The sequence below is a fragment of the Gavia stellata genome, chromosome 14 (genome assembly GCF_030936135.1).
Source record: "Gavia stellata isolate bGavSte3 chromosome 14, bGavSte3.hap2, whole genome shotgun sequence".
NCBI classification, from domain to species: Eukaryota; Metazoa; Chordata; class Aves; order Gaviiformes; family Gaviidae; genus Gavia; species Gavia stellata.
The window spans coordinates 13,481,741-13,489,599 of NC_082607.1; positions in this window are offsets into that span (position 1 = coordinate 13,481,741).

The following is a 7,859-nucleotide window of genomic DNA, read 5'->3' on the forward strand; positions in this document are numbered from 1 at the left end:
GGTAAGCCTGGAGAAATTGGAGACAATCAAGAACAGAAGTGAACAAAGAGGTGTTCTCAACACACAAAATATTGCAAAGTTTGATGCTGATGCTTGAAGATGCAAGGCTGTTGTTGACTTTTATAGTAAGGTGAAAAAGGAAAGAGGCTCTAAAATCTATCTACAAAGCATTTTAAGCCAGGCAGCATTCCACACAAGGCTGGGTGGCAAACAGCCAGCTGGAAGGTAGCTGTGGACCATGCACAGAGCCTGCCTGCAGAAGCGACTCACACCGGGAAGCTCTGGAAGCTGCAGGCGTGTGGTAGACCAGAGCAAACTGCAGATCACAAACTTCAGGAGCCCTCTTGTACCCATCTAAACATGTTAACATTCCTCAGGCAAGCATATAGTTTTCGAGAAGCAGGTCTTCTTTGCCAGGTATCCCTGTGTCAGTAAAAGAGCTCTTTCAACAGAGCTACTCCAAAGTTGTGTCAGTGGAACAGAGCAATGTCATGTTTTTCTCCCCTTTCCTCCCTTTCTCTGATTATTTCCTAGTAGGGGTCATGGGGCAGTTTAGTTTTTTCTTGGCAGTGACCACATTCGAAAAAGCACACCATGCCTCCAATTAGTAGATATGTAGGATTTCAGAGAGGGACATTTTCTTGTGACAAATCACTGTAGCATGACACAGAGAAGAGGTTCCCCCCTGAGCTGAGGATGCCGTGCAGAGCACTACACTTCACTGGAGGTGTGCATGCTGGAGGAATGTTTATACAGGAGGGCCTTCTAAATGGTATACAAAATGAGGACAGGAGGCTACAGTTCAGTGTATTTCAGCATACCTAAATCATGCAGATATAGAAGGGTCTTGAACATGATTCCTTCACAGGAAAAACAATGCCTTTCTTTAATAGGAAGTTCAGAGATTTTTCTTGGATTATACTATAATTTTCCTTAAAGGTAGTTTTCTTTACGTCTATTCCCTCTGAGCAAACATGACTCGGGGCAAACCCTTGTACAACAGTCACTGACGTCACTAGCATTAAAACTATGAGTAGAACATGCAGGATCGAGCCTACTGTCAAATGGAGTTAAGTGCTATCCGCTAAAGGGATTTATTTTTTGTACCAATTTTTAATGCAAGAGCATGAGTATGCTAATTATAAGATTTTTTTACAGTTGGTCTTATGTACACTGTCATAAAACTTGGCAGACACAAATGGAAGAAATCACTGCCAATAATATATTTTACAAAAAGATCACTCTGTTCTTTACCATTGTAATAGAGGACTGACCTTTATTTGGAAAAAAAATGCCTCCCACGTTTAATTTTTTACCTTTTCTGGAGCAGAATATATCAATGCTGAATTTCATATGAAATGAATGCCCTAATGTTGTTGTCCCATATGTTCCCAACTTCCAATTACCTTTGTGTATGTTATGGCAAAATTAATTGATGCCTATACATTTTAATTATCCGAATTTTATCATAGATAACCACTTACCTTTAAGCTGATTGCTTATTACTAGCATATCGTATATCTATGCCACAAGAAAGGAAGAAAAAAAAGAAACGCAGGGACAGGCAGGCTGGTTATGAATTGGTTATTACAATTAGTAGCGGTGGCCTGGAGTTCAACAGCAGTTAATTCCTTTTTGACTAGGCTATACTGCACAGTTTACTACATGGCTAGGCATCTACACTCAGCTTGCAGGCCAATTATTTTCAGCTTTCATATCACTACAAAACCTGTATTCTCTTCTCACACTTTCTATACTTCATGGTTCAATGCAATAGAGTTTGGTGGTTCTTAGCTGTGGCTCATAATTATACTGTGAGCTGGATGCTCTCCAGCAGGAATTAAGTGCCTACATAAGACTGAGGAATGAGACCTTTCCTGCATGTAGGAAAGATGTATGCTTAATTTCAAATAAGCTATTGCAATCAGAGTGGTTATGGAAATAACCTAAAATGCATTTAAATTGCAATGAAACTGCATTTTCTAAGAGAAAAATTTCCTGTTAAAGAAAAAGACAAACTCTAAAAATGAAGATCATATGCAGATTCCAATAAGCGCAATCCCTTTAAGTAGCTCCTCCATGAATGACATTGCTGGCAGGGTCAGTTAAAAAAGTAAATGGAGGGGGAAGATAACAAAAAATAAAATCTGGGCCTCATATTCTCTAAAAGTCATCCACAGTTTATTTTAAGGATAAGTAGTAAGAAAACTTTCCATTCAAAACTCTTCTCTAGAAGAAATAAAATTAAAAAATAGATATAACTTTTATAGATCTGCTATTTGCCATAGAGGTTCTGATTAAAGCTGAGTAAATCCACAGGGTGAAGGAGCCTCCTTTTCTAAATAGCATCAACTAAATCTTGCAGGCCTGCAGAGAACCTGGGCAGCCTTAAGCAAAGCAACAGGCACAGGGCGCTTGAGGAGTGGGAGCAGCATCTGCACATTACAGCTGTTCCTCACTGCCAAACAGGTGCTTCCACTTCTATCTGCTGGCTGACATTTGCTTCCCTCTGTTTTTACTCTCTTTCTCACTTACAAAACATTACCCTTGCCGTACATGTTTGATAGGCCACAGGGGGACTATCTGACAAAGAGCAGGTTTATGTTTGGTGGAGAGGGGAATGATGGCCAGCATGTGTGCAGGTACTTTGCACAGACTGCACCAGAAAAGGCTGAAGCATCCCAGCTTATGCTTATAAGCTTACACTCTGTGTGGAGGAGGTGAGGCATTGGAAACCAACTGTGCATTGATGGAACAACCCCATGGAGCTGCTGGAACAGTGCTTTTGTCAGTGACCAACACCTCTCCTCCCCATCTACCAACCTGCCTGGAGCCTTACTGTTAATGCACTTGCCAGGGACTCTGGACTGGCCTTAACACCACATTAACATTTTCTTTGGGGGCAGGAGTACGAGTTTGCGGCCATTTGCACAAAGCTGTTAAATATCTGAAGGTACAACTCAACACCAAGTGATGTGAAAAATGTCCACAGTCATATGAACTTGAAATTCAAAGTCAAGGAAATCCAAGTACCTCCTTTTCTTAGATTCACTGGAATCACCACAGGATGTTACCTAGACCTGTCACACACTGGCATGTAGAAGAAAGAGATTTGCATTTATTTGTAGGCCACAGACTACATTACCAAGAATGATCCCCCTAATTGTGCTGAGTAAAACCTAGGACAGGAACAATGCTAAATTGTATAAAACCACTAGTTCAGAGAACAGTGGTGAATGAAGACATGAGCTATCTGCAGGCATTGTGCTTTTTTTGCGTATTTTCAAAAAATACTTGGGACGTAAATACTGTTAACTGATATTCTTGTTTAATGCACTGGGATGGGATGAGGTTTGTTTGTAGGGCACATAATTTCTCCTGCGCTGCACTCATCCTCTGAATACATCTTTCTAGCCAGACATGGGCTGCAGTGTCAAACATAGCACCATCATTTATCTTACTCAGTATCTTTGTTTTACTTTCTGCCCCACAGCTCCATAAAGGGTAGGCAGCCAAACGTATGTTTCTAACTCCTAACCCATTTATTTTCCCCCTCATACAGCTTGAGGTTTTGGCAATACTTCATATCACTTTCATTATTCAGGGCCTAATCCAAAGAAACCAGCTGATGCGGAGCCTTGTCACTTCACTTGGTTTTAATCTATGTGTAAGAATACAACGGGCAAGCCTTGTATGGCCGTCTTCTCAGATCGTCTCAAAAGCTTACTGAAGTGTGACTTGCCTTTTCTGAGACCTTGTGGGCTGTCTTTGATTAGTCTCTGCTTTTCCAAATGTTGTTCTGTTATTTTCACAGTGTTTATACAATCCTTAGCAACACTGTGCGTGAGTTTTCAGCTAGGTTTCAAAATTAGTGAGTGTAATTTTTTATCTTTAGGCATGTCAATAACAAATAATTGCTTTACTCCATGTCCACAGTCTACAGTCGAAACAGCAATTTGCTGCTAATGCAATGTGTAACTATTGCGGACTCTTTTTTTGTTTTTCAGGGACTCAGGAATAATGTGTAATGAGGAATACTGGTATGCAGTTCCAAACTTGTCCTCTTTCCTCTTAGGATTTCTTTGATATGAGAAAGAATCTGCATTTTTTAGCAAAGGCATTTGTAAAAATATTTAATTACTCTGTTATCACCACATATTTTCTATGTAGGAAGTGGCGTGCCCTAGTCTGAATAACCTCAGTGGGAAGACTGGTAGAGGCATTAAAGAAAGCAGTACTGTGCCCAGCATCGACACCAGAGACAAAATGTGAGTTCAGAGACATGGCAGCTGAGAGATGTTTCCTATTCTGAAGTAAAGTGATAACAGTCCATGGTGCATGCCCATGTTCTCTCTCATTTTCATAAGCTTTTCTATTTTAAGTGGGATAGAAATTAATTTGATAAGTTCTGGACTTTCCCCTACTTCTTACATTACATAAGGTGTTTTCATTCTAAAATTAGAGAAAATTTGACATTAGAGGTGTCTGTGGAAAAATAACTGTGGGGACAAAATACCCTTTGTAGACTGATGCATTTCCAGGTAGGGAGCCTGACATTCCATTGTATCCTACAAGCTAGGCTTCTTGGTGAGACTGTATCTTCTATGATACACCTAAAGCAATCCCTCTTTTCTGTCTAGAACCCCAGTTGTGGGGTCCTGCGTTACACCCTCATAATGCATAAACTAAGAAAATGCCACATACATTTGTTTTGAATCACTTAAAGCATCTTGTGTCATTTTGATATAATGAATCATTTCAATTTAGGTTGAATCACTGCAGAACACTTTGCTAACACTGACATTTTCCAGGAAAAAGCTTTTTCTTTTAACTAGACACAGTTACCTAACAAGCTCAACCCAATAACATATTCTTGTGCAGGTAAAGAACAGAGCTATCTGGATTCACACACATAATAAAATCAATACCACAGCTTTCAAATAGAAGTAAATTTACACTTTGACCTTTTTATTCACAGGTTGTGGTTTTCTGGCATTTTTTTTTAAACATGGAATGGAACAAAATAGAAAATGAAAAGGAAAGAAATACTAGTTTGATGTTGATCACACAAATGTCCTTTTAATCAAATAATTATAAGCATATCAAAGATAGGCTTGACATACTGTTCTTTGTTAACTGCACGGCACAAATTCAATAGAATTCATTTATATAGTAATGATGGATATATAAAAAAATAAATATATTTATTAAATTCTATTCTCCTCATAAGGAAAGACAAAAGTTCTTAATCAGATCACTACTGAAAGGGGACGACTACACAAAACAAAAGTTCTTAAATTCTTATGGTCTAGCTATGAAAAATAAATCCCTTCTGCAGAAAGTGGGCAAGTAGAATGATTTTGAATTACACTTTGATTGAAATATTCGAAGTCAGGTGGTTAAAATTAGTTTTACACACTTCACTGGGGACCTAAATAAAGGCCTTTTTAAAATCAAAATGCTGGAAACCTATAATTTTCACACGGTCCAATCAAATCTGAGAAACCTTCGCATTTTGGGGTACTAAGCATATTATTTAGGTTCCTTAAACACAGATTGTCTCCATTGTTCATCTGGGCACCTAACCTTGAAAATTTACCTTTCATCTTGATTTTTTTGGCAAGTTCTGGCACTGCTACTAAGCCCGTTATTGCGTTCAGTAGCACAAGATATTTTTGACTGCTAGCTTAAAGGCTATAACCCATCTAATGTGAATAATAAACAGATGCAGTCACCTTCTACTGACATAAAACTTGTAAATATGCAGTGTCAGGTTCTGTTATTTCACAATGAGTTAGATGACCCTTTTGACTTCAGTGCATGAATGATTATGACCTATCAGGTTAGTACAATAGGTATAGCAACCAATGAATGGGCTGCAACATAGCTGTAATAAGTAATAGTTCAGAAGTGGCACTTCTGAACCTGTGGCAAGGAATAATCAACTAATATCATTACCAGCTTGAAGTTTGAATTTCTCATTCAGCAACACATCTCATGAGGGAATTAACATTCTTCTTAATATAAAGATTAATTTTTTGGGCAACTATTAGGTAAACAAAGGCCTGTTAGTGCCTATGAGTTTTTTCTAGCAATAGACATATCTACAAAAGTGAATCTGAAAGAGGCCTTGAAATGTCCTCTAAATCAGGCCTCTGCTCCTCAGGCAGAATCAGCTGTGAACGTCCTTGCTAGGAGATATTGTTTAAGCTGTTGGATTTTTTTTAAAGACCAATGGTGGAGATTCCAGTGTCTTATTCCAGCCCTAGTAATCAGAAATATTTTCTTACTAACACAAAATTCCTTGTTGTAGCTGAAATTCAGCTCTCCTTGTCCTGTCCTAGTGGACATGAAAAACAGTGTTATCATATAGCTCCTGTAGCCTCCTGCAGAAAAATCTCCCATCTTCCATAAGTTTTTCTTCATTAAAGGAAACCAATGTTTCGTCAACAGTCTGTATTGTCAAATAACTAAGTAACAAAATTCTAGATTCTGGACCATCTGACTATACCTTTCTTGAAGTGGATAGTGTTTGACAGTCCAGAAACATTGCCTTAGCCAAAATGGAAAAAACGCATGAATTTTCTGCACATCCCAAAATATATCTCATGAGATTAGCCTTTTTTCCCCAACAATGTAACTTCATTAAACTTAAGTAGTATCCTTTAGAATATCACTTGGTAGTTAAACACCAATCATTACTATAAGCATAGTTTCCAGGACTTGCCTTCTAAAGCTCTTGGGATAGTTATGCCTATCATCTCATTTATACCTTTGACATTATGGCCTCCAATCATTGACATATTCAGGATGACATCCAGGTAATTATGTCAAGAAAATACAATTACCTGCATAATTTTCAACACCTCATTTTACTTTCAGAAGACAGATTACATAGAGGTGCAGAAGAAAGCCAAACAAGGATTGCAATTACAGGGATGAAAGACAACATGAAGAATTAAAGGGTTAATTACAACTAGGGAGACGGTACCCAAAGAGCTGGGAAGGAAAAGGAAGCATTGAATGAACACAACCATAAACAAACAGAGCCATGAATGTTATAAACCTCTGCTTTCCTGCTATATAAAGCAAACTAGGTCAGAATTTGATTCAGTTTAGGTTCAGATAATACGAAGACTTGTTCTCCATCTAGTTCTGCTCTACACACAAGTTTGCTTGTGCTGGTTCTACCTCCTATCTGCTACAGAGAAAAGAATTCAAAAGATGGCTCCAAGTACCAAATTTATTTTAAAACTCATGATACTGGAGCTCAAATGCACGATTTTCTGGGCTTAAAACCAACATAAACATAGACGAATTTGCCTTTTGGGTCACCAATATTGTAAACCCACAGCTTCTTGGAAGATTCTCTGGGGCTGCCAACAGTCATCTTAAGACTGTTTGAATTAACACCAGACACTAGATTAGCATGGGAAGGTGGTAAAGTTCAGAGACTATATGCACCCAGCTTAAACCAGTATAGCATTGGGCCCTTAGTATCCTGCACCCAGTTCTGAGCTGCTGGCTAAGAAACCAGGAGCAAGCACTCTCCACCTGCAGCTGTAAGCCTCAATCCTACCTCTAAAATCCTTCCTTAGCATTTGCAATATAATTATCATGGCAACCAGAAGTATTTTTACCTCGTAACTCTAGTGGTGCGAACAAGCCCTTCACATTTCGTGCTCATTTTAACAATGTCGCCAGTAACCTTCAGTAAAGAACTGACCTTATATTGTACGGTACATGTTATTCCCTGTTTGTTTAGTCATAAACCTTTCGGTTCTGGCTTGTCCTTGGAAAGCAAACAAGAAAACAGAATCTCAGCACCCAAGTGTTTTGTTGGAACTTCAGTAACTTGA